General features: G+C 53.7%; 1 protein-coding gene across 2 annotated transcripts in view; it reads right to left on the bottom strand.

Annotated features, from left to right (window-relative positions):
• HSPA12A (heat shock protein family A (Hsp70) member 12A) overlaps positions 1–24,099 on the bottom strand; it is a 124,390-nt gene that overhangs the window by 48,004 nt on the left and 52,287 nt on the right. The window contains exon 1 of one of the 2 annotated variants that reach the window (XM_037496562.2): positions 9,338–9,379. The exons of the other annotated variant lie outside the window; for it this stretch is intronic. The gene's annotated coding sequence lies outside the window, so the exon portion shown is untranslated. Of the gene's footprint in view, positions 1–9,337; positions 9,380–24,099 lie in introns of those variants that run through there. 2 annotated transcript variants of the gene reach the window in all.

Genomic DNA, 24,099 nt, shown 5'->3' with positions numbered 1-24,099 from the left:
GCAGTGTCTTCCAGTACCTTCCTCTGTCCTCCCAGCTTCCCCAGAGAGCTTGGGGATGGGCGCAGATGCAAAAACAGCCATGAATGCCATTAAAGGAAGGTGCATTCATAGATGCTCGGCTTTTCCCTTAGCCCTTGACCTACTGTTCTTTAACCTCGAGAAGGCATGTCGAGAAAGCATGTCTGAATCGAACAAAACACAAACACACTGGGAGAAACTACAATGAGGCAGCCGGGCTTCCACACAGACCAGCCTCATCCCCCATTTAGCAATCATGGAAGCGCATGCCGCTGTCAAATCACTTTAAGTGTAAGATCATCAGAAGTTGCTTTCGAGTTAGAAGAACTTCTGCTTTGCTGTGGGCCGACAATTATGACACCTTTGTGGAAAATCTTAAGTCAGAAAATCGAACCTGCAAATTGTTTTAAAACATAATACAATTTTTTTTGGGGCCTCCCCGGTGGTGCAGCGGTTGAGCGCTGGGTTGCGAGGCTGCCCGCGGCCTCTGCCATGCCGGTTCGATCCCCGGCTGCTCCCCGGCCTCCGGAGGAGGGTCCCACATGGCGCGCAGACCTCTCCTGCCGCCCGCTGCTCCCCTCAGCAGTGTACTTCAGTCCTTCTGCCTGCTCTGCTCCCCGCTCTGGCTCTGGTGAATTCTCTCACCCTCCCGCGCGTCTGACTGTACCCAGTGCATGTATAAACATAAATAAATAAACAAACAAATAAATTAAAAAAAAAACATGCCTCTATAAAAAAAAAAAAAACATAATACAATTTTTTAAAGGTTGTGCAGTTAACATTTGCATCAAGCTGACTCTGGTAGATCAAAAATAGTCATGAATTCTTGACAGTGCCTCCCCTTAAGAGGTATAGTCTATTTCTTCCCCTATGCCTCCCCGCCCCCCACCTCCCACCACATCTGGCTGGCCCTGTGACTTGCTTTGGCCACTAGAATAGAGCAGAAGTGATGTGATCACTTCCTTGGAGCCTCTGCTCTCACTGCCTTGCTGCCCCCAGACCACCAAGTAAAGAAGCCTGAATTGGCATCCTTGAGAATCAAAAACCATCCATGTGGAGAAAGAAGTCCCCCAACAGCCACACCAGCCCCCAGACTCACAAATGAGGCCATCCTGGACTTTGTAGCCCAGCTGAGCCAGGCAAGACATGACGCAGCAGAGACCTTCCCATAGAATCATCAGCAAATAAAACGGCTTCTGTTTTCAGCAACTAAATGTTGGGAAGCTTTGTTACATAGCAAAAGCAAAAATAATAATGTGACATTTTATAGACATTTCACCAATTCTTTAACAATTTATTCATTCTCCCCATTTGGGAGTCAATGCACCTTGTATTCAGGTCTCCATGATTCCACAAGCCCCTAAGAAGGGGCTACGCCAGCCCCCACATGGCAGTGTGTCCTGGACCCCACAGGACTGATGAAAAGTCAAGGACTGACCAGCAACCCAAGCTCCAAAAATGCATCACACCACAGGCTCGGGAGGAACCAGACTGGTGTGGACTAGCCTCCCACGTTCAAACCGCTCCTGCAGGAGACTGGAGGCTCTCTAACTAATGCTCCCAAGTCAAAGCAAGACCCCAGTGGTTCTGACTGTGATAGTCTGAATGACAGCCCCCCAGCTATGCCCATATCCTAGTCCCTGCAACCTATGAATATGCTGCCTTATGTGACGAGAGGGATTTGCAGGTCTGGTTACAGTAAGGTCGTGAGATGAGATTGCCTGGATTATCCAAGTGGACTTCATAAGAGGTCCTTATACTGGGGGTGGTGGGGCGGGCAGAGTCAGGAGCCGAGGCTGGAGTGATGCGCTGTGAGCCTGGAGGACAGGGCCACACACCCGGGAATGCAGATGACCTCTAGTAGCTAGAAAATGGGGAGAAAAGTGTTCTCCCCTAGGGTCTCCAGCAGGAACACAGCTCTGCCAACCCCTTGATTTTAGACCAGTGAGGCCCACCTTGGACTTACTCCCAACCTCCAAATTATACGATGATAAATTTGTGCTGTTCTATGACACTGAGTTTGTGGCAATTTTTACAAGAGCAATAAGAAACGAATATCCTGGGTAATTGCTCCTGCCCACAAGAATGTAACTCTTAGGACAATTATTCCTCAGAGCAATAACAGCTAATAATAATAATGGCTGCCATTAATTCAGTGTCTCCTGTTCTCAGTGTTTTTCTTGTTTAAATTCACTGAATACTCATAAAACCATATGAAGAGGACACTATCATAGTCCATATTTTACAGATGAGGAAACGGAGCCATTAAGAGGCGAAGTAACTTGCCAGAGTCCCCAGGCAGGTAAATGGCACAGAGCAGAGCAGTCTGGGCCCAGACTCCACCTCTCCCAAATCACACCCACAACGGTGACAGCACCCCCTCGGTAGCTGGCCCAGGCACCCCTCTTGACAGATATTCTCTCACTTCCTTTTCACAGCACCCCAATGGGATAGGATTATAAATCACCCTAGTTTACAGAAAAAAGCTGAGGCACCACAATCTTACGCCCAGATGTTGAACACATCTGAACCCAGGAGTGCCAGAGCCCCAAGTCAGGGCCTCACCACACCCTGCTGCCTCTCTCACCCTATTTGAGGCCACATGGCTGGGGAGAGGACAGAGCAAAGCAGTGCAACCATGTAATTTATCTTCCGAACAAGGATACTTAGAAAGTAAAAGGGGCCTCCATTAATAACTGCACTGGGTCAAGAGTCATAAGCCAGGATGCGGCCACCCTAGAGATAAGTGGAACTAAGGTCCACACTGTGCAATTCAGTGCTGCCCAGAAGGGGCGCTGTGGAGCACACATTAGCCCTTTGACCGCCAAAGCTGCCAGGTCATGATCAAGGCCTGAAGGGGGGTGGTCCTGGCACAGCTCAGAGCAGCCTCTACAAAGCTCCAGACCTCAGGCTTCAGCACAGCAGCTAGAGCCTGTCCGAGGCGGACAGGGAGTCCATGGGAGGCTAGAGGTCAGGCTGCCCTGGATGGAGTCCAAGGAAGCAGAGGCCTTGAACCCACTGACTGCCCCAGCCAGGAAATCCAGTGGAGAGCTCAGAGCAAAAGGGCCAACTGGGAGTGATATGGAACCACCGGCCTGAGACACTCAGCTCTCCAAAGGTCTGCGCCTGCTGGAGAAGAGTCACAAGACTCAGGAGGTCTGCCCCTTCCTCGACGTGGGGTCTCGGGGCAGCCCTGCTCTCCTAGAGATTCCCAGACTAAATTCAGCCTCCGATAACTGCCACGCACACCTCCATGAATTCACAGCAGACAAACAGCAAATGTTCACCCCGAGAAGTGTATGGGGTTACAAAGTAAGCTCCACTCTGAGACAGGTACTATGATGGGTCCCACTGAACAGATGAGAAAACTCAGTGGGGAAAGTGGGGGTGGGAGGCAGCTGAGGGACTTGCCCAGAACCCCATGGCTGGTAAGTGACAGAGCTAGGACTGGACTCCAAGGAGATTGTCCCTGAAAAATCCCTCTGTGACAATCTCTCTAACCCACTTGGCAACCCAAGACAGCGCCCCAAAGGAGGACCCCTTCAGTCACATTTTACACTTCTCACCCCATCAGGAGGGTCACTAGTGGGTTCCCAGCCCATTTCCCTGGAAGGTCACATTCCAGGAAGTCTGGGAATGAAAATTATAAAAACCTGCCCCCAGGTGATCCCTCAATCTTTTCCATTGCTGTTCAGTTCCCCTTGCCAGTTTCTCTTTCCTTCAAAGAGAAAATCCCAGCCTGGCGGTCCTGTGACCGAATCTCCCTTAAAGCTCTCCGTGTCCCGCTGCACCCTCAGCGCAGCCTGGCGCAAAGCCGTCTGCATTCAGCAGCGTCCGCCTGATCCTGTTTGGATTTCAAGCCTTTGGGTTATAGTTACCTTTGGGTTTATGGCAAGTGACACTGGTTTTCTATCTATGGAGTTGACATCAGTAAGAGTCTCAAATGCATTTTTTAAAAAACAGTAGACTGATTTTTTAAATAATCACAAAATCACAGTTTGGGTGGTCAGTACATTTGGTGGAATCAGGAAGGGGAATCCCACGCGGCTGAAGATTGAGAAACAGTTCCCTGAGGGTAAGCTGTTCCTGCAGAGCCTTTCCTGGCAGCCCCTCGCTCTGTTCTGGCCTCACCCCTACGAGTTATGCCACTCTGGGAAATGTACTTAATTTCTCTGAGCCTTCGCTTCCCCTTGTGCACAACTGCCCACTTTATGGAGTTTACAAAGATTAAATGAAACAACGCAGGTGAAGCACTTGACACAGCACTGGCGCTTAAGAAGAAAACGGGCCGAGTCAGAAGCCTGGGAACGAGGCCTGCCCACCCCCACGTACTGGGGTCCCAAGCCTGAAATCCAGATATCTGATTGCCACACTTGCCTGGTCACTTGAGGACGTCCTGATGTAAGAGTCTGGGGTGAGATCTGGGCATCAGGACTTTTAAAAGTTTCTCCATCTGAGTCTGGAGCCAGGATTGAGAACCGCTGGGGGAACTAACTCCAGGGGCGTGTCCAGGGCCAGACAATATGGTTCCCCACCCTACACGCCTCAGGACCAGCTAGCAGTGGCCATGGTTCCTGCTTCCCAGGAGTGGGGTCTGCAGACGAGGGAAAGGTAGAGGAGAGGGGGTTTTGAGTTTGCCAGAGAAGAGTTCAGCACTTTGCAGGGTCTCGCTTCCAAGTACTAGCTGTCTAAAAGCATCAGAACCTTCACATATTCCTCGCAGGGCACCAAGTCTGAGAAAAATCAGAGCAGAATCTGCCCCCATCCTAAGGCCTCCAAAGAAAGCAGCCCAGCTGGACTGCACGCTGCACAAGGCCATGGCAACCCGGGTGGGCATCTAGAGGGTAGAGGTGGGGAAGCTACCTCTCCCTTCCTCCTCTGGGGAAAGAACTGGATACATTACAAAACTGTTTCCTCCGCTATTCCCACAATAGACGGACGCACCCTTTCCCAGACCAGGGAAGGAAAGCTGAACTGGCGTTGACCTGCAGCCTCTGGGCTCCAAAGTCACTTTGCTCCTCTCCCCACCTGTTACTGCACATCTAGGAAAAGAGCAGGACAGGGAGTCATTTGCAATCAGAGGGATGTAGTGAGGACTTGCAGAGCCTGCTGCAGAGGGGCAGGTTGCATGCCTGAGGTCTTCTTGGTCTTCTCCTTGGCTCACCCTGCTCCCCCGGCAGCGCCCACACCCGGATATGCCTGCCACATGCTGCTCATTCATTAAAGCCCCTGGGTCCTCCCAGCCGGTCTAATTATGCACAGCCGCAATAAAGAAGCTTTTTCCTTTACCAAAGAGGCCTATTTATGCACTGAGAGCATTTCGCCCCCACAAGATTGAGTCGTCACTCAAAGCCTTGTTGGAACCAAAGTCTCATCTCTTTGGGAATTGACTGAGCCCTGCCAGCCTCCCCCTTCAGCTTCCACCCACTCCTGAGCACCCCTGTTTCTAGAAGTACCACTCCACCGTGGAGTGGGCCAGATGCAGATGCCATTTCCACTGCTGGGGCTTGCTGACTAATAGTCACTCAATACCCAGCACACTTATTAAGCACCTATGACATGCCCTTATTAATTATATGGAAATGAAGGACATAGTCCCTTCACTGGGAGAAAATGTATTGAGAGAAAGGGAAAAAAGGTATTGAGAGAAAACAGAAGCTTCTAGGCTCCCGACTCCAGCACTCATTGGTTGGGTGATTTGATTCACTGGCTGGTCAAGTTACCAAATTTCTCAAGGCCTCAACTGCCTCATTGACAAAATGGGGCAGTAATAACACCACCCTCATTGGACTATTGAAGAATCAAAAACTGGAACACCATCGGCACTCAAAGAATAAGCAATGAACATTTGGGTAAACCAATGGGCTTACCAATAGCACCGAAGACTTGGGTACCACAGAGGTGGGGTGGCACTCAAATGGATGAGTCCAGGAAGGCTTCCTGAGAAGTGATGCCTGAACTGAGTTTTGAAGGATGAATAGGAGCTTGCTTGACACAGGAGCTTCCAGGCTGGGGGTAGGGTGGGGGCGGCATGAGGGCCAAGGGAAATCATGGGGCTCTGGGGAACCTAAGACACAATGTGGAGAAAGTGCCTGAGGTTTGCAGGGACCCTGGGGGAAGGCCTCTGCAGCTGTGGACATGGAAGGGGAGCCGAAGTCTAGCGTCTTAAGAACAAATACCCAGGAAACTTCCTCTGAGAAGGGTGCTTCCACTTCCATCTGGAGCCAGTGGCCACAGGGCAGGGGGCAGCCATGTTGTCTGTTAGCCCTGACTCATTCAGTCAGTCACTCCTACAATTGCCTGAGGGGCTGCGCATGCCTGGCACGGGCGAGGTGAGGTTGCCAGCCTGGCACATCCTAACCCTCACTCAGCCCCTTTCCTGCTGTGCCACACTGGGCCTTCTGAAGTGGGGGTAACAGAGCCCCTCTCATAGAGTTGTTCATTCAATAACAAATGTGTTCAGGGCTAAGTAAGATCACTCAGTACTCCCAGATTTCAGCAGACTAAATCCTCGATAAATGTCATTGCTTAAAATGTGTATTTTTATTGTGATAAACTGCCAGGTTGGTAAGAATCCTATCTCCCATATCCAAGGCAATGCCTCCAGGGGCACCCCCAAGCCAGGCAAAAATCCCCTGCCTGCTGTTCCTATCTTTAATCCCCCATCCTACAGAAAATCACTGGGTTCCGCTGTCCACACCCATCCCTGACTCAGTCACCCACCTGAGCCAGCCCCTGCCCCCTGCATTCACCACACCCTCTTGGGGCTCCACGTGTCAACCAACTTGGGTCTGGGGGGAGGGGCGTGTATGGCAAAACTGAAATGTCATGTCAGCCTTTGCTCTCTGAACCTCCAGAGATGAGGGTGGCCCTTCAGATTTTATAAATTAACTGACTTAAGTATTTTATTAAGGAAGCTTGCAAACATATACAAAGTAAGCAAGAGTGTAAATGCCTGCTATGCTCCCAACACCCAATTTCAACAGCTACCAACATTTCCGCTATTCTTGTTTCATGGGTGCCTCCAAGGATTCCATGGACAGCTCTCCTGGCACCAGCACCACCTGGAGCTCCCACTGCGCACAAGTCCAACACAGTGCGGTGCCACTGGCACTCATGCTTCTGTACCAAGAATAGCCTTAAAACAATCCCCTGAAAAACAACCACTTTTTAAAAATGTCTCTGATAGAATGGAAGCAACCAGAATCACCTGCACGACTGTACAGGATGGTGGTGAAGGGCTCCACCCTGGAATCAAGTGGCCTGGATCCAAATCAATACTTGCTAGATGTGCAACCTTGGATAGGTCATTCAACCTATGTTTAGATTTCCTCCCCATAATGGGGGGATGCGGTAACAGGTTTGTTTTTGAGGCTTTAAAAAATAAAATGATGAAAGCACACTGCCCAGCACAGAATAAGCAATGAAGAAAGCTTGCAAAGAGATGTGCAGGGAGAGGGGTGAGCGGTTCTGCTCCTCTGAGGTACTATTAATATCTCCCATGTTAGAGATGAAGGGCTGAGAGCCCAGAGAGAAGCACCGAGCTGCCAGGGACAGCCGGCGCTGTGTCCCGAGTCTCTGTGCCTGGAATTCTCCCCGGCTGCTGGAACTGCAGATCACTGCGAGTGAAGACACTGGAACAGACACCGGCGAGCAGGTGGCCGGGCACACCCAGCCTGTGTCTCCCCATCCTGAATGGGAAGCTCTACCAACCTGAGCAGAGCCAGCCAACAGGGCCCGGTGCGTGTGCAGGAGTGCGTGTAAAAATAGTGTGTGGGGAGTGCACATCCTTGATCGCTCTTCTAATTTGATCAAATGCACAACCTCGTGTTGGAGACACTATTTATCACCCACTATTTATCCCAGCAGCAGAGGCAAGAAATTGGCTCACTAACTTCAGCTGTAGCGATTCTGAGCGATTCTGTCACCCGTCCCTGTCATCCTAAACATTTTTTCCCCCACCTAAAAGAAAAGAGTGAAGCAGAAGAAAAAACAATCTACCCAGTTTCTGAGGGCTGTTCAGACAAAGGAAGCGCCAGCCCATTGCCAAGTTCGCCCTCGGGGACGGGCAGAGGAGAGGGGCAGATGTGGGCAACCTGTTTGGGCCAGGCCTGTGTTCTGCAGGGCCCTGGCAGGCCCGAGCGGAGTCGGGTCCCCCCTCCCCCTGCGCTCCCCACCACTGCAGTGCCGTGCGGGAGGAGGCACCTCCCAGATCCGCAGGAACAATGGGCCGGGGAGGGGGCAGGTGAGGCTCGGGGCGCACTGGACGGCGGGGGGCCGCGGCCACCTAGTGGCTGCACGACCGCCTGCCTCAGTTTCCCGGGCTTCGGGGCCCCGCAGAGCCGAGCGCTCTTCTCCTCACATCCTGGCTATTTCCATCTCGTCCTCGCCTAGCGGCCGGCCCTGTGGTTCCCGGGGTGCCGCGGGCCACGCTCCCCTCCAGCGGCTGCTCCTGCCCAAGCCCTGCAGGTCAGGGAAGCGCGGGGCCTCCGTGCGCCCAACTTTCCCCACTTGGGACCCACAATCCTGGCCAGCCCGTCCCCTTCGCTAGCAACGCCAGGATTTATATTCCGAGCCCCCAAGGGCTGCTCCCCCTCTTTCCCTGCCCAGGGTCCTTTCTTGCTCCTTCCCCACCCCGCCCCCCCCCCAGCCCAGCCTTAACCAAGCTCCCCAAGGAAAGCGGCCCCCGCGCATCTGCCTAACGCCAGCGTCTGCCCTGCGCCCGCGGCCGGGCAGGGAGGTGCAGCGCGCGCCCCGCTTCGCCCCTTCCCCGCCCGGAGCCTCCCCGGGGAGGGGCGGGGATCCGATGGGCGAGGTGCAGGGCGGCCCGGGGCAGCCGTCCCGGTCCGGGCCCGCGCATGGCCGCGGGGGGTGCAGGGACTGGCCCGCATCTGCGATCTCGCCCCAGACCCCAGGTCCGCCGGGCCGAGTCACGGGAACCGGCGGCCGAGGATGAGGGGCCGCCCCGCGGCCGGCATCGCGGTGCGGGGCGCGGAGGCTGGACGCGAGGGGCGGGTCTCACCCGGCCTCGCCGCGGGGCGCGGCAGCGGGCCCCCCCCGAGGCAGCGGGCACCCCCCGCGGCAGCGGGCACCCCCCGCGTTGGGGACGCCCGGGGTGCCCGGCGGGAGCCACGGACCCCGCGCAGCGCCCGCACCCGGCCGGGCACAGAGCACGTGACCCGGGGGCCGCCGGGGGGCCCTGGTGCCCCGCCCGCGAGGCAGGATGGGGTGCGGCACCCACTTTCCTGTCACCGCGCGCGCAGGGCGCGCCTCCGCCTCCCGGGCCGGCCCGGCCGCAGGACCCGCGCCCCGCACTCACCCCGGGGCCCCGCGTCCGCGCCGCCGGCCTCCTTGTCCGCCATGGTCGCGCCGCGCCGGCCGCGGGAGGAGCCTGGGGCGCCGCGCCGGGGCGGGTGCAGGTCCCGGTCCGCGTCCTCGGCGGCGCTCGGGCCGGTGTGAGCCGCGGGGCCGCCCAGCTCTGCGCTGACGCGCCGCCGCCGCAGCCCGGCCCCGCCCCGCGCCCCCCGGGGCCGCCCCGCGCCCCGCCCCGCCCGCCCCGCCCGCCGAGCTGCGCGCCGCCCGCGGGGTGGCCGGGGTGGCCGGGGTGGCCGGGGTGGCCGCGGGGCACGGACGCAGCCGCAGGGCCCGGTCCCCCACCCGCCTCTCCGGACTCGCCCCCGATCCGGCCGCCGCGGGCACGAAGGCGCGCCCCGGGCTCCCGGCTCCCCAGAAGCCCCTGACGCCGGCGCGCGCCAGGCGCGACTCCGCGAGGATTCCGGGCGCCTCCGGCCGGATGCGCGTCCGCTCCAGGCAAGACACCCCGGGGCAGAAGCCGCAGCCCCCGGCAAGCCCCGCACACACCCCACTCGCCCCGGATGCCCGTTCCGGTCGCCACCGGTTTATTTCTCGCGCGCAGGGTCCAGGAGCTTTCAGGAGCCCCCAGGAAGGTGGACTCCGGCGGGGCCCGGGCGCAGATGGACTGCGGGGGCCGAGACCCCCCCCAACCCCACCCCGGGACACCGCCGCGGGCGACCGCCTCCAAGCGCCCGCGGAATCCATGGCAACTGGGGACCCTGGGGCGCTTGCAGCAGAGGCCTCACCGCGCCTTCTATATATGGACCTGGCGGCCCGCCTTGGAAGGCTGAGAAAAAAGGCATTATTAATGCAAGACTTTGGAGGGTCATGATTCATCCCCATGTCCTCTGGGTCACACACACACACACACACACACACACACACACACGCACCTGTTCTGGTCTGGCCAGGTGGCTTCTGGGATCACTGTGCCACTACCTTGTCTTGACAATGAGCGTGGTGAGAAGAACCTGATGTCCACCTTTATGGCCTCCACTATGCTCGCTACACAACTCGAAGGTGGAGACCAGTGGTCCCCAGTTTACAGATAAGGAAACAGGTTTGGGGGCTAACTGATGATTCCAGGATCAGACACAGTTCATAAATGACGGAGCTGGGAGCCCCACTTGGACAACTCGGGCAATGTGCCTCCCCTGCTCATCGCTGGCCTCACCTCGGGCAGCGGAAACACATGCCCATCAAGTCCAGGCACCTGCTCAGGCCTCCTGGTGGGGGAGCAGGCCAGGCCATCTCCTGTCACTCTGCATGGTGGATTGACCTCCACCCTAGACCCCTAAGATCTCTTCCCACACAGCCATCCAGATGACCGTCACGATTCTGCCTTGACAATTCCGACGTGAGTTGGCCCCCTGATGTCCCTTGACTCCCTCAAATGAAAGCAACCCCCCTCCCTGTTTGAACATTCAGAATCCATCCCTTCTCCACGCCTCTGTTCTCGCTGGTCCCCTGCCCCGGACACATGTTCCCTGGTGCAGCACAAGGCTTGCCCCTTGCTTACTCTGGGAAATGCCACCTTTCCAGACTATTTTATCCACAAGTGCGGCCTCGCCCACTAGGAAATAAGCAGTAGGATCTTGGGCGGAGCTGCTCACCTCTGTAACCAGTAGTTAGAAAGCACCCGCACCTGGCAGGTGGACAGGAACGCTGCAGGCTCTGCCCAGCTAGGGGGGCTGAGCCCACCACAGGGTGGAGACGCTGGCTCCTGGGGGCTCCTCCAGCCATTTCAGAGCATGCTCAGACTTGGGGGAGGCCGTTCCCTCAAGCTCCCTAAGGCACCCACATCAGATCTGTACTCCACCCTAGGGACCACGGGGCCATGTCCTGGTCTACAGTGACAGGCAGCCAGAATGTCCCCACCTCCACCAGTACCAGCTACAGATCTTACACACTTGAGTCCCCAAAAGAGGCCCAGCTCAGAGTCAAGCTGCCACCTCCCAGCCGCCTCACGCTGGTCACTCCAGCCACATGGACCTGAACTTGGCTCCCCAAAGAGCCGGTGTCTCCGCTGGAAACCCATTCTCCACTTGCTTTGGCAGGTGATCCCCTCTCCTTGCCAGGGCTCAGTTTGGATGCCATTTCTTCCAAGAACCCACCTGACTCTCCAAGACAGCATGAGGCCCCTCCCCTGTGCCCTGCTCCTAATGCTCACACACTCCCCAGACCCTGGTACCCTAACTAATAGTCAAATTTTGAAGGAAAACTGTCAGTGCAGGCCCTCACCTCTCTCACGGTCTCCAGGATCCTCTCCTCCCAACCAACAGCTTCCCTTTTTGTTTTTCAGCCCCCAAAGTCACCCCCTCCTTTCTAATAACAATGCATGCAAATGGGAGTCAGAGTCCAGAGGCTGGCACAGCCTGCCAGTCCACCAGGCAGCCAGGAGACGTCACCTGCTCCCATCGCCAGGTGGACAGGGCCACACACGTGCTCACCTGGTGGGGGCAGCGGGCCAGGGGTGGCTGAGTCCTCAGGCCTCCAGTCCAAATAAGGCTGCAGATCCATCTGCTGATGGGTCAGTCACTGAAAGTGCTGATTCTGAGGGCTCCCTAGCACGAGGGGCAGAAGTATAACAGGAGAAAAGAGAGAGAAGTGCAGGCGACCGGGGGTCAGCCAGACCAGCTCCACTCAGGGCTGAGCTCCCCCTTCCTGAACCCTTTAGGTGATCTGGGGACATACTTCTCTGGGTCTGTTTCTGTAAGAGGGGCCATAAGTGTGGGGAGGATAATTATGGGAGGTAATAAAAGTGAAACAGTCAGCATAGGGCCAAGCTACATACGCAGCAGTAAACAGGCCTTAACACTCAACCTGCCTATCTGGACCACAAAAATGCCTAGTCCTTGTGTATTATAAATTACAGAATTGGATCTAGGCAGCATTTTCTTGGCTGGCGAAGACACACAGAAGATGCGGGGGTGAACAGTTTTTTTTTTTTTTTAATGTTTATCCCCCAATTTTTTTTTTTAAGTTTGAGAAACACTTATACTAATCCAAATCTGGGCATTTATGTAGGAAGCGTCTAGTAAAAGCAGCTTTGGACTTTATGATGTACCACCAGAATCTTACCTATGAACTGAGTATCATAATTGTGACTCCTTTTGATCAAGATTCAGATGAGCCCATACACTATCAGACCTGACAGGGGAAGCCCAGGGGGGATCGGGTCTTTGACCTCTGGGCTTCACTGCATTTTAAAAACCCAACTGCTGAGCAGAATTACAGTAGCCAGTCTATGCATCCTTTTCCTTTGGATTTCCACTCCATCTGGTGTGAATCATCCTGTCCATTAACATTCCAAACTACACTTCACACAGACAGCATGGGCTGCCACACGACTCTTCCAAGGGAAAAGTTCAAGGGCCAGAGGAAATTATTTCTCCAAATAACACAAACACTCAGACCTGCAATGTAAACTTTAGGAATGCTTGCTCAGGTAATGAAAAGCTATACAAAAAAAAAATTTTTTTTTAAATATTTCAAACAGCAAAGCAAATGTCTACAGTTAGACTCTCAGTGGCATTCTCAGCCTGCTCAAACCCAGGCTCTGCAAGCTCTCGGTTCATAAAATGATGGGATATTCTGGAAGTTGCATCTCAGCAAGGGCAATGCAAAATGAGACAAGGCCCAGAGAAGGGAGACAGAATGATTGTGCAAACGGAGAGCTCTCACCTGGGCTGCAACCAACTACAGACTAAGAAAGCCAAAGGACTCGTGTTACAGAGGAAAATGACTCCTTTCATCTGCTGGTCACAGACCAGTACCTGGCTCACAGTTGGTGCTCAATAAATGTTTGTTGAAGAAATGAATGATCAAATTGGTAAATAATGGAGTGGAAATTGAGGCTCAGAGAAGCTTAATCTCTTGTTCCGAGTCACAGAATCAGTGACAAGAGCTGGGACCAAATTCTAGCCCCCCATCTCCCTATCAGCTTGACCCCCAGCATCTCCCTCTGTGAAGGATCCCATAGAAGATGCCTCGTGCTGTGATTGATCGGTGATGACTGGCTGGAACACTGGAGAAGGCCACTAAGGTCTGTCTAGTTCTGAGGAAGTGAGTTTGATGATGATTAACAATGCCTGGCCCCTGTAGAGACTGCAGACTTTGGCATCTCTGTCATGATCTTACCCTTCTTGGAAGCCCTTGACCTCCAAGATCTCGCCTCTCTAACTTTCTAGAATTCCCTAAGAGGCAAAGAGTGCACCTGACATTGTGCAAAGACAAGTCTGAGCAGGTCCCATCATCTGCAGCTTAAATTCCAGGGAAAATCTTAGGAAAAAAATCGAATCTCCCCTAACCGTGGTGCTACCTGGTCACCCTCAGTCCTAGAGCTGCCTCACTAGATAGTTCTTCCCTGACCAAAGTGGGGAGATGGGGAGGTGGGGGGAGTGTCTTGAAGGAAATTTGGGATTCAGGAAAAAAGAAATAGCCTCAGTTCATTAATGTTCATTAATTCAAATTCCGATCTACGTCTCCCCAGTTCCCGCTGGGTTTTGATGCCCCGACCTTCTTCCCATGTGTGATGAGCATCACTTCTCCCCAGGACCACCACCATCAAGCTGGCACACCCCCTCTTTCATCTCTCATCAATTGTGGTCTCCCTGGTCCTCCCACCACTGCTCTAGCGCCCCTCAGCGCCTCCTCCTGAAGTCACCCAGGAAAGGCTGGGAAGTTTATAGACATCCGTTTCCCTCTGCCCACGTCTCCCTGTTGGAATTAGGGTCAATCCCACAGCTATTTCCACAGCTCCACCCCATGTGGTCCCATCCAGAGACCCGACTAACCATCACACCCCAAACCCCCACCCCGGCTCCCAGGTCCCTACCAACCCATAGGACACATTTACAACAATTACAAGAGTCCCATCCTTGAGTCATTTCAACTATTGGAAAATCAGCTTAATATCCTGATTTAGTCAAAACAGCACCCTCATTCCATCTGCCAGAAAATGGAGGTAAAAATATGCGGGCTACAATGTCTAAGGTGCCCCAGTGTCAAACAGCTCACACCTGTCCAATGGCACTAGGGAGCTTCATGCCCTTCTGGTTCTTCGGCAAGCCCAGCACTTCCTGCCTCACCCCTGCTGACCTCTGTCTCCACCTCCACCCCTACGTGACATTATGATACTAGACATCTCACTCACCTTTGAGGCCAGCTCCTCAAGAGGCCCTCCCCAGCCCCCTGCTCTCTGTGCCACATCTCCCTGGTGGTCACGAGCTTTCAAATCATGTTGTCCTGGCACCCGGCTCATAGCAGGGTCTCAAGAAACATGTCGAATAAATGAACAAACCACCGAATTGGAAGGTAGAATTACAGTTTACAAAACACCTTCACATCGTTTCTCTTGCTTGACTCATAAAACTCTCCGGAGGGAAGCATCACCACCCCGACTTGTTTATGATGAGACACAGAACTCCTGCAGAGCCTGTGAGAAGCCTGCGCCCAAGGTCAGAATTCTAAGGAGCTTTAAGTCATCCATTTTTTTCAAATCTTGTGTTTTATTTCAAAACTGCATGTACTTTTGCCTTCTATCCTAAGGCATATCTGCATTTTTGGTAAGCAAAACTAACATCTGAAATTTCTAGTACTTGTTTTTTAAATGTCTTATTGTGGAAATTCGCCAGCTTCTGCACAAGGAGAAAGCTGTTGTCATGAACCCTCAGGCGCCCATCACCCAAGCTGCTTAATTTAAAAAAAACAACTCTCCAGTGAAACTGACTCTCCCAGGATGAAACTGGGGTGGTGGCCATTTGCACTTTGTGTGTTCTAAGCGGTCCAAACTAATATCGACCTCTATTTCAGATGGGGACAGTGGTGGTGGGGGGTGTGTGTTGGGGTGGGGGGGGGTTGTCGAGTCAGTTGCTGGACGTCTTGAAGATAGAAGGGACAGAGCTAGGAGTCACTGGGAGGCTGGCCACTTTAGCCACCTGGAGGTGAAGGACTGATGCTAAAACAAGCCAAGGAAATGGGTCCAGGCCCTCTTTCCTTCATGAATAATGTTTGTGTTAAAGTCAACCCATTTGCAGAGCACCCCACTCCTGATCTGCCAAGGTACCTGGTCACCTGTTCATCCTCTCTCTTCATTTTTGTTCATTTATTCTGCTCACGTGCAGCCATGTGCAGGCCCCTCATGTGCTGGGACAAAGTCTAGTTGGTCATGAATCCAGCCCTTGGGGCGCCCCCAGCCTCCATGGAAGCAGTGAAACAGAAAACATAACCAGAATTCAAAGCAGACCTTAGCCAGGAACCCCAGTATCCCGGGAAAGAGCTTGAGAACTGCTCAGAATGGTTGTGGGCCTCTCTGGGTTGCAAGGGAAGAGTTAAAGGGGATCTGGGACAAGCCCCCCAAATCTGTTACCAACCAAAGCAGGTAGAAGCCAGACTGAACCATGGTTCCCAGCAAGGAGGAAAAGAGACATGAAAACTTCACAGAGAAAGTATCCCCTGCCTGCCCTGCCCTGTGCCTCCTCCACTAGGAGGCCCCAGAGGGTAGAGGGCAGGGAGCAGACGAATTCGGCCTCAGATTTGGGAGCTAAATTACACTTGTGATGGAATCCTCACCACCTCCTTTCTAGCTCTGTGGCCTCAAGTATGGCTCTGGTTCACTTGTAACAGAGGGTGATAAAACACCATAGAGCAATAAATTAGGTAGAGCTAACCCAGTGTCTTCAGCCAAGGAAGCTCTCCATCAGTGTGGGCCACTACAGTGGACCATTGGTCATAACTAGCTCCCAGTAATGAGTCCCAGCTTGCCTAAGAAAGGCAGAGGTTTCGTGAAAGAGTGTATGCATGTTCCAGCAGGATGTTTTTCTTAACCAGCCTTTCTTTGGAAAGCCTATAAATTTGGAAAATAAATAAAATTTTAAAAGTCTCTGCTTCCCTGCTTAGCTGGCCAAGGGATGTTAGCCACATGTGAAGAGAACAATCTGGAGGTCAGTGGAATGGGGACAAAGACACCTGTTGTTTCCCAGACCCACAGTGGCATCCTGGCACACATCTGTGACCCTACAGGGCAAACCCAAGGGCAATGGGACTGTAAGGCCAGAGCAAGAGCTTCAGGCTCAGACAATCCTGGCTTCCATTCACTCTCTAGCTAGGACATCCTCTAGCCAGGACATCCGGAGGGACACCTGGCACCAGCTGTACACTTGCTAACAGCAGTGATTGATATGCCAGGAGTGGGACGGACACCAGACCTGGCCTCAGAATCTCTGGCTCCAAAACCAGACTCTGTCACATTTTTGCTGTGTGATGTTGGGCAAGTCACCTGGCCTCTCTGATGCTAATCTCCTCACGCATGAAAACCACAGGAAAAACCACACTTAATCTTTCTGCCCCATGCTGCCCATCATAGACCTGTGGTGGAACGCCACCGGAAACTAAGTAGTTTCACACCTGGGAAAATTAGGACATTAGAAATATTTTAATCACTGACTATTTCTCTTAGAAATGTATTCTATGTAAAAAAAAAAAATTCCATCTATTTTTAAATGTCATTTCATGTAAGAAGTACATTTCAATAAAATTACAAATATGATGTGAAAGTGGTGTTGCTCCACAGGAAATGCCATAATATTAAGTGAAAAAATACATACAGACACAATGCACAATAATTATTAACCACTAAAAGCATGTCCTGGGCTAGGTGAAAAATCAGTTGGTCTACAGTGGAGGGAGGAGGAGGGGAGCTTTTGTCCTTTCCCAGCACCCTTCACGGCTTTATCATTCTTTTCTATCTCCCCCATTCCCTAAGCTCTGCCTGAGTCTGGCCCTCACTTCCTGCGAAGGGCGGGTGCTGCATCCTGCCTCCTCCAAGCCCCCCTGCTCTGACTCCCTGCATTTGATCTGGTTCCTAAATTGTGTCGCTGCTTCTTGAAACTGCAGCTCTCAAAACAAACCAGCCGAGAGTGGTGTGAGATCAGACAGAAAACAAGCTCCAGCAAATACTTCATCCGAGCAAACACATTCCACTGGTGCAGGGGCCAAGGAATTCCACATTTGGACACAAAACATCAGTCCTGCAAAAAGCCTTCTGAGGCCCTGAGAGTGAGCTGGGAAGGGCTACCCACCCCGAGATGGCTTGCCCTTGAGCCTGGGCCACCCTGGCACCCCCATGCAGCCAGGGCTTGCTCTCCCGTTCTCCCAAGGCCCGTGGCTACCTCTCAACCACTCTGGGCCATGTGCCCTCTTGGGAATCTGATAAATGCTCAGACCTTGCAAGCCATTTTGAGGTTCCTAAATCTACATGTTGGAAATTCATTCATTTACTCTCTTGTGCACGAAAACAAGTGTGCACTGTGGGCCTTTTACTTACCAGGCCCCAAGGATAAGCACAATAGTGAGAAAACATGGCCCCTGACCTGCGGGAAGTCACAGTTTGGGGGGTAGACAGAATATAACAAAATACGATTTCCTACCAATTGTGATTGGGCTGGTCCAGGCATAAAATGGAACCAATATCAAACACTAATTACTATTTAGCATTTACTAGATGCTGGCATAATTGGAGGTGCTCTCCATGAATTACATAGCTCATTATAGATTATAGTGGGCTCTGTTTAGCTCACTTAATATCCCAGCAACCCTTGAGGAAGATACTAGTATTAGCCTATTATAGCTGAGGAAACTGAGGCATGAGAAAAATTCAATAACTAGTTTAAGGCTGCTCAGCAAAGAAGTTTAAGACCTAGGCACCCCATGGGTGTGCAGGCTGGTAACTCAGTAGCCTCTTCCACCTCCCAGACAGCCAGCTGGTTTGAATGCCTCCTAGATGGGAGCTCAGCACCTGAAGAGGTAACATGTACCCCCACCTCAGGGAGCCTCTCCTCTCATAGTTGAAACATCTTCTCCATAATGTCACCCTTTGGTATTCCACTTCTGGAAAAGGAAGGAATAAATCTGCCCTTCTATCCAAGAGCGTTTGTGTATCAGTGAGGATACCATTTGGGGCTTTGGCCCAAGCCGAGACATAGCTGGCCCCAGTCCCAAGGTGGGGCCAACTCCAGGCAGACACAAAAGGGTCATTTTTCTTGTCCTCAAGTACAAAGTGTGCTCTGGACTGCGAGATTTTCTGGGGTATGAGACTCAATTCATTTGGAAAAGATCATCTAAGGTTTCCCAAGAAAGTCAGATTTAGAGACAGCATAGACTAAAGCTTTATTTTTGTACAAAATAATCATGAATTATGAAAGTCATTGCTGGGAGCCGGGGGAACAGCAGGCTTTTGTGGAAAGAAAAAGCGTGGGTACGATCTAGACGCTGCTATGACTGTTGGGGACTCTGACCACACCTCTGAGTTCTGGGAGGGCTCAGCAGTGCTCGCCCCACAGGGCCTTCATGTTAGGAAATCGGTGGTGGAGGACAGAGGTGAGTTAATATCAGGGTTTGCCCAATGTCAGTCCCATAGGACGCCCCAGAGGGCCTCTGCTGTGGCTGCCAAGGAGTGAAGGATTCCTTTATAACCCATTCTGGGGAAAGTCTGGCTTTTGGGACAACCATATAGAAAGCCTTCACTACATGTGAACTTAAACTCTGACCCATTAATGCCACAGACCTACCTACAAATACGAAACAACAAAGCAAAAGGTGGGAGTATTTGCAATGACAAAATATTGGAAGCCACACAAATTAATCATTCATAAGCCAGCTGAGTATCAACCAGGGCACGTCCACACCGTGAAATCCCTTGGGGCTGTACACATGAATGAAGAAGAAATTGACATGAAGCAATTCCCAGCATGTATTTTAGTAAGGAAAACAAGCCAAATATAAAGGACTGTAAAATATATTCTATATTTTGTGTAAGAAAAGGGGATATACGCAGGCACTTGGCCCAACGGGAGCACACTACACGCTGTTCTGCACCTTTGTTCTTTCTCCTGCTACACAGTCCTTGGACTTTGTTCCACAGCTCATAGGATGGTGTGTTCCTTTCACTGCTCTCGTCCCCGAATAAATGGGCGAGGACTCATGCAACCAGGTCCTCTTGTCCCTTGGCCTGTCCATCCCCTTTCTCGTCCCACGCTTTACCTCGGGCCACCCCTGTCCACTCCCAGGGCTGAGCGTGATGAAAAGGGTCAACCTTTAGTCTACAGGAGGATGACCAACCCATCCTGCTTTGCCTGGGAGCATCCGAGTTAAAGATGAAAAGTCCTGAATCCTGGGAACTCTTTCTGTCCCGCTCAACCCGGAGGGCTGGTCACTCTACCAAGAAGCAAACTGCCTGTTGGGAGAGGAGCCCAGGGGCTTCTGGGTAGATGTCACTCCTTGCCAGAAGGCCCTTCCAGACACTGCTGCCTGGACCTCAGCATTTGCCCACTCCACCGTGAGTGAAGGGGAGCCCTCTGCTCATCTCTGGCTTCAGCCCCGGCTGCCTCGAGCCTCAGGGCCCCTCCCCACAAGTGCCTAATCCCCAGACTGAGGAATCCCCAGCAAAATCCAAAGTTTCCCTAGTGGTTTCAAATGCCTGGAAATGGCTTAACAAATTAACCCAGGCTGTCATTCCCTCCCCCCGGCCTGGTGATTCTATCAGCCTGGCCTGGCTCAGGGGAATCCCCTTGTTTTAATCATGTTTCTTTTCAAAAATCACTCTTGCTGGAAGCAAGGATGCCATTCACAAGCCTTCAGTTCAAATGATCTCTCATTTATTCCAGCCTTATTATTTAATAAATTAACAATCCTATCCAGAGACTTTCTTTAAAGGCTGTGCCAGGGACTTAAGAAGAAATGGCTAACACTGGCACATCTGGGTCCCCAGGGAACTGCTGGGTTTGTAACTGTAAGTCATCCCTGAAAGATGGGCCAGGCAGTCAAGGTTGTCCCATGGGGGACGGGAGAACTGCAGTGCCCCCAGGGCTGAAGGAGGGACCTGCCTCTGCCCCCAACTTGTGACCCCCAAACAGGCTAGGGAGGGGAGTGAAGGGCTGCATAACTGAGGAAGAAGGGTAGAGAAGGGGTACCCCGCCTGGTTCTAGCAGGTCTTGGTGAATCTGCTCTCCTGATTAACCTGGAGGGAGAACTGGCCTGGGAGACACAGGTCCTGGAAGGAGGCGAACAGGGGACAGGGTCATAGGCAGGAAGGTGCACTCTCCCCCTGGACCAGGCCCTGTTGGGCTCCCTCCCCCCATCAGTGACAGCAGGGCACTGCCCTCAAGGATGGGAAAGGAGCTCCCCTGTCACCCCTTACCCCTAGTGCTGTTCTGGGCTTGCACTCCAGTCTGCTCATGAAAGAGCAATTGGCCAGCTCGAGACCATGCCCCACCTGCCCTTGGCTCGGACAGCCCCCTTGGCTCTTTATTTCTTCATTGCACCCCTTTCAATAGGGAGCAACTGCCTCTTGTACCCCCAAAATCTCCATGCAGGGCTCAAGAGCAGCAAATGGAGACAATTTGGGGGTTGTTCAAAAAGTTTAAGATGGAATCTTCACATGACGAAGCAATTCCCCTTCCTAGGAATGGCTCCAAGGTGACGTCACTTCACACAGTAACTCGCAAGTGCATGTCACAGCAGCGCCCGGGGCCAAAAGATGGGGACACCCACGCAGAGCCACCAATGGATGGAGAATGTGATGCGGCTCATCCATGCAATGGGGTGGAATTCAGCTATCAAGAGGAATCGCCACCGACACTTGCTACAACTGACACTTGTTACAACCTGGACGAAGCTTGTAAACATTGTGCTAAGGGAGAGAAAAGCCAGACACCAAAAGACCAATATGGAGTGGCTCCACTTCTATGAAATCTCCAGCGCAGGCAAACCCATCGAGGTTAGAAGCAGCCTGCAAGGGTCAGGGTAGGGGACTAGGAGCGACAGCTTCCATTTTGGCGGGGGGAATAGGAGCGACAGCTTCCCTTTGGGGGGGGCAGGTGGAAGTGTTCCGAAATTAGACAGTGAATACACAAAATAAATTTAGTACATACGAAAACCCCACTGAATTGTACACTTTCAACTGGTGAATTTTGTGTTGTTAATTCTGTCTTGTTTTTTTTAAAAAAGCCGTCTGCTGGGGTCTGCCCAACTTAGACCTCAGCACAGCCTCAGATTCCAGGCAAGCCTGCTCCTAGGAATCCCCTTTGAAGGGCCTGTGCGCCCTCTGCTTCTGTGAGCACACGACAGACCCGCCTCCCTGCCCGAAATACCTGCTGTTCAGGGGCAGACTTGGGGAGGACGAGGGGGTGGCGTCCTCAGCACACGGAGAATAAACCAGACCTCCCACATCTCCCCTTGGAAGTCCTCTGGCCCAGCCCCAGTGGGGTCTCCTCCCTGACCAACCTCCATGGGCCTTCCTGCAGCCACCAAGCCTCCTGCAGGGCAGACCCTCCAAGCTGGGCCTCCATTTTCACAATCACAGAAGCCTGAGACGTGGCTGCAGTGGTCACTCCTTCCCTTTTGTCTGTGGTCAAGCCACGTAACCACTGTGGTCTCCCAGTGTGGTGTAGGGTCCCGCTTGTAAGGCCTGGGGTCGGTGGGAAGGGTCCCCACTCTGGAGGCCGGGGCTCAGGCAGGCGAAGCACCAGGAAGTTGCCCAGGGGAACCATGTCTCCTTGTCTGGCCGGGCTGGTGCCGAGTGATGCTGCGAGGTGTGACCAGCCTCCCGGGCCCAGTTTTCTCGGCTCAGGGCAGCTGGGCCATCAATCCCCCTCCTCGGCCCAGGACTCTGAGGCTTTTCCTGGCTCGGAAACATGCTAATTAGGTTTAGGCAAGAGACCAATACATTAGAGCAAAGCAGCTATTGATTCAGTTATCAGCTCTCCCCGAGACACACGCAGCAGGGCGCCAAAGACAACAGGGGAACCAACCAAATGGCTCAGAAGCCCATTCGGTCTCCCCAAGTTTGGCTTCCATAGTAAAAATTTTGAAGAAGATGCGGGCAGGCCTCCCCTGGTGTGCAGCGGTTGCGCGCTGGGCGGTGAGGCTGCCGGCAGCCTCTGCAGCGCCAGTTTGTTCCCCGGCTGCCAGCGAGGGTCCCACAAAAACAAACAAACAACAACAAAAAAAAGATGCTGGCTGGGGACAGACACCTAACAAGTGCGGGTTCGGCATGGCTGCAAGCCCTTGCCTCCCCAGCCCTCTCCCCATGTGCCTGCTCTCCTGGAGAAAGCCGCGGGAGGGGGCGGCCAGGATCCAGGAGTCCCTTGGGCCGTGCCCCGCCTCGGAGAGGAGCTGAGCTCACGCCTCCCTCAGTCTCCTTCACGGGGCAGCAGGAGGAGGGAGCACGGGCAGGAGCACTCCACAAGCAGGTTCTCAGCAGAGGCTCGAAAGAGCTGATGGAAGAGGTGTGGCGTGACCCCCATTTCATGGAAGAGGAAACTGAGGCTGAGAGGTCAGTGACTTCCCTGTGGCCACTGGCTGCTAACAGCACAGCAGAGACCCCGACTCCCACCTAGTCATCGTGAAGTAGGCGTATGTGGCCTCGGCTAAGCCCCCCACCCCAATGCCTTTCAAAGCAAGTCCGCAGTGGAAAGGCTCCCGCAGAACTGTCCACACAGACTGGCCACCACCCGGCGGCCTCCATGGGGACAGCTGTGCTCATCAGGGACCCTCCCCAGGGGTGTGACTCTGTGCAGGAGAGAGAATGGCTCAAAGCCAGGGGGCGCAGGGAATGAGTGGGGGAGCAGACCACCCCGCCCCCAGGCAGGCTGTGGGGTAATGACCAGAGGTGACCGAGGCTAAGCAGGAGGAAGCAAAGCAAATGGGAGACAGAGACTGAGACCCGCATGGCCTGGCAGGCCATAAACACCACAACGACCTGAAAGCTTTTTCTTCAAGTAGCTCGGGAGTCTCTATGCAGGCAGCTTCTCCTACAAGGGAAGTGTCACCCGCTTGGCCCTGGGCTGCGTACATGGGAGGGGGCGCGGGGGTGCGTGAGGGCGGGAGGAGGCACATGTGTGCGTAAACCCTGACAGAGGTGGGCCTTGAGATGCCCAGCTCTACACTTCAAAGGCCCTGATGGAGTCCCCACGGAGGGCCTGCTAGGCCCCACTGACACGCTCTCAGCAGAGGCACATTCAGAGAGGAAATAAAACCAGGAAGCTCCTCTCTTGGCTGCCAGCGGCTGCAAGGCCACCCGTGGGAGGGGAGGGCCGAGAAGCCGGAAGCCCTGATAGCCACTTGGGACAGAGGCCAAAAGCGGAACCCTGGGGGTGAGCTTGGTGGACAGGGTCAGGCCTGGCGGGCAAACCCCTTCCGGGAGCTGAGGTGGGACGAGGACTTTAGCCTGTGCAGGACCGAGGGCACAGCCAGTCTGAATCACTTCTAGGGCCTGGACAGCGGGGCCCTGGATGTTTCTGGAATGAGCAAATCCAAAGTGATGTGATTGCAATTGCAAAATCCCACCAAGGGGAATCCCAGCTTGAAGAGCATCCAGCAGGGGCTCTGGGATAGTGGGAAGGGAGGCGGCGGGATGTGTCTCCTCCAGCCCAGGGCTGCCTTGGGGAGGGTGATGGTGGTACTGGGATGCTGCCTCTCAGTGGGGACCGGGCCACAAAGCCAGGAGGCCCAGGACAGGGTGGCTGTCCCCCTGGGTCCACACCAATGCCAACTCCAGTCCAGGCAGCTGCTCCGGAGGCCGCCCGTCTGGCCAAGGCACGCCCAAACTTTCCCCGGTGTTTTCTGGTCTTGCATATTCTCCAGTTTAGCTACACTTGATGAACTTGGTGGTGGATATTGTGGGAGAGGATGGAGCCAGGAGGGGGTTGGAATTCACACCCGGGCCAA

Source organism: Talpa occidentalis, unplaced genomic scaffold (assembly GCF_014898055.3).
Source record: "Talpa occidentalis isolate TD23 unplaced genomic scaffold, MPIMG_talOcc4v2.1 talOcc4.8, whole genome shotgun sequence".
NCBI classification, from domain to species: domain Eukaryota; kingdom Metazoa; phylum Chordata; class Mammalia; order Eulipotyphla; family Talpidae; genus Talpa; species Talpa occidentalis.
This window is presented reverse-complemented; position numbering and strand designations above follow the sequence as displayed.